The following is a 3041-nucleotide window of genomic DNA, read 5'->3' as shown; positions in this document are numbered from 1 at the left end:
CAGCAGGACTCATTCCCAAGATGACTGGTATAGCCTAGCATTGGGGAGTATCTCTAAAATGAATATTAAAACAATGACTTCAAAAAAACTCCATACCATAATAAACCAACAAAGAAAACATAACACAAAACATGAAAACTTCAACATTTATACAATATCTTACACCCAAAGATCTCAAAACCCTTGCTAAACGTGGTCACTCTAAACATCCTTAATTTGTATTTTGCAATACTTCATTTTCTTTGAATACTAAGCAGACCAATTGTTCAGATTCACTACTGTGTTCATATTGCAACAGACACTTAAGCATCCTCTGTTGTCCTGGTTTCGGCCGGGATGGAGTTGATTTTCTTCCTATTAACTGGTATAGTGCTGTGTTTTGGATGTAGTATGAGAATAATGTTGATAACACACTGATGTTTTAGTTGTTGCTAAGTAATGTTTACTCTAGTCAAGGACTTTTCATTTTCCCGTGCCCTGCCAGGTGCGCAGGGGGCTGGGAGGGAGTGTGGCCGGGACGGCTGGCCCAGCTGGCCAATGGGCTATTCCATACCATATGACGTCAGGTCAGCATATAAGGCTGGGCGAAGAAGAAGGAGGGGGGGACGTTCGGAGCGATGGCGTTTGTCTTCCCAAGTAACCGTTACGCGTGATGGAGCCCTGCTTTCCTGGAGGTGGCTGAACACCTGCCTGCCGATGGGAAGTAGTGAATGAATTCCTTGTTTTGCTTTGCTTGCATGCATGGCTTTTGCTTTCCCTATTAAACTGTCTTTATCTCAACCCATGAGTTTTCTCACTTTTACCCTTCTGATTCTCTCCGCCATCCCACCCAGGGCAAGTGAGTGAGCGGCTGCGTGGTGCTCAGTGGCTGGCTGGGGTTAAACCACGACATGTGTATATGTTTTTTTCATCCTTCCAACACAGAAATTCCTGTACTTTGGAGGTTAACAGTTGCTCCAAAAAAATATTCAGTATAATCTCAGAACAGCTTGGACATGAGATGGAAACCCACAGTTGGTGAAATAAGGATATAGTGAGGTGATATACAGTTACATGAGCAGGAATTCTCCAAGGACATTTTGATGAAGTCCTCTATTGTGGTGAAAACTGCACAAGATTATTTATGATCACAAGTGGTCAGCATGTTTTGCATGGTCGAAAATAGGATAAAAATATCACACAAAATTTTTATTTTAACAGTGTGCTAGTATGGAAACATGTTTTGTATTATAGTGCCATCCTTATTGGAATAAATCAAAAGTCTATTGATCTATTGATTCTTCTACAAGCAAGTGAACTACAAATGTCCAGGGAACAGCACACCCATCACTCTGAGCTTGAGAAGCAAGGTCTTATGATTCTCTTGAAAAGTAAGAACAGGAGATTTCTGAGGGGAAACAATCACAGTTCTCCATAGAGACTGGAGGGTGTGTGATAATCAGAATCTCCTCAGAATAATAAGGGAAAGCCAGAAAGGGGAATCACATTCTTGTTGGTGTAGTATTTTCCCAGTCACACGCTCTTAATGAAAATTATGTGGCAGCGTCACTGAAAATCAGGTTAACCATATGGCAAGCACAGTGGTTGCTTTGTAATGCGTGGGCTTGCTAAGGATTAGAAATCTATTAGAGAACAGATTTAGAATTCCATTGAAGAAAGTGATGAACTGCATTTCAGTGGAGAGAAAGTAATCTCAGATAAGCAGAGAGCACGGTCAGCTTGACAGTGTGTTGAAGAGGTTCAAGAGGTGAAGTAAAAGTCACGCAAAACCACTGAGGAAATACACTGAGGTGAAATGCTTTTATTTGTTTATTGTGCTGTAGATTTCTTGAGGAGGAGTTCTGCAGATGAAGTGCATGCAAGATCAGATCTGTTAAAAGCAACTCAAAATTCTGAACACATGGGGCTAAATCAGTACTTAGCTAGAAGCAGATAAAAAGTCTCAGATATGCTTCAAATAAAAAATAAGAAGCTAGTGAATTATGTTGTTTCTAAATGTTCAGTGAACTATCAGTAGATCAAAATTATACATGAAATGACTCCACAGGGTACACAGAATCTATAAAAATAGATGAGGACATATTTTAAATCTCCAAAATCTGAAAGGAGAACAAGAAGCATATCCCTAACTTTTATTTTACAAACAGAATCTGAACCCCCAAACCCTGGAAGGCGTCTCTCCCCAGCTATAGAATGAGCTGTTAACAAACTAGTCACTCTGGCTGGATTTCCTCATTTATTTGGATATGACACCTACGCTCCCAGTGAAACTGCATAAATATGTTTTTTCAAAACAAAGAGCAGTACCACAGAAATCAGTATGCAAACAGTGTGTTGCTTCAATATCACTACTAGGCTGCCCTGGATTCCAGACTTGATGTGTCATAAGAATTTATTCTCTCTGCATAGCATGTATATTGGGCCTAAATTAGCTGTCGGCATAGGTAGATACTTCACGAGTAGTGAATTTTTACCTTTTGTTTCTCTGTGCTATGGGAAGCATTAAATTCTATGATGTGATGGGCATAGTTTGCTTTCCTCTCTGCCCACCTATCAGCAGATAAAAAAATGAGCCATTTCTGGGTGTGTCTTTGTTCCTACCATTTCAGAGTTCATAGTGAATACAGAAAACCGAGAAAGGCAAAATATTTTGAGACGTAATCTGCTGTTTAGCTTGAGTAGCATCTTAATTAAGATGCCTTTCTGTTAATAGACCTACACTGGGAAAAGAAAGAGAGGCTCTGCAGAGAGTAGGGGGATGTCAGACTTCTGTTCGTACCAGCCGACAGACAGTTATTAGCTCACAAACTGTCTGACCTGGGATTCGGGTGTCTTGGGGGTCAATGTTTGGCTCTGATTTCTGTGTCACCTCACACAAATCATTTAATCATTACACATTCCTGTTCTGCATCAACAGAATTGATCTGAAGTGTGGAATTTCTCCACCCTGGAGAACACATGGTAAGAAAGTATTTATTCTCAAGATATTGAGGTCAGTGTCACCCACAGGCCTTGCTTGATCTTTTTCCCCGCCATTTCTT

The sequence above is a fragment of the Fulmarus glacialis genome, unplaced genomic scaffold (assembly GCF_000690835.1).
Source record: "Fulmarus glacialis isolate BGI_N327 unplaced genomic scaffold, ASM69083v1 scaffold3489, whole genome shotgun sequence".
NCBI lineage: Eukaryota > Metazoa > Chordata > Aves > Procellariiformes > Procellariidae > Fulmarus > Fulmarus glacialis.
This window is presented reverse-complemented; position numbering follows the sequence as displayed.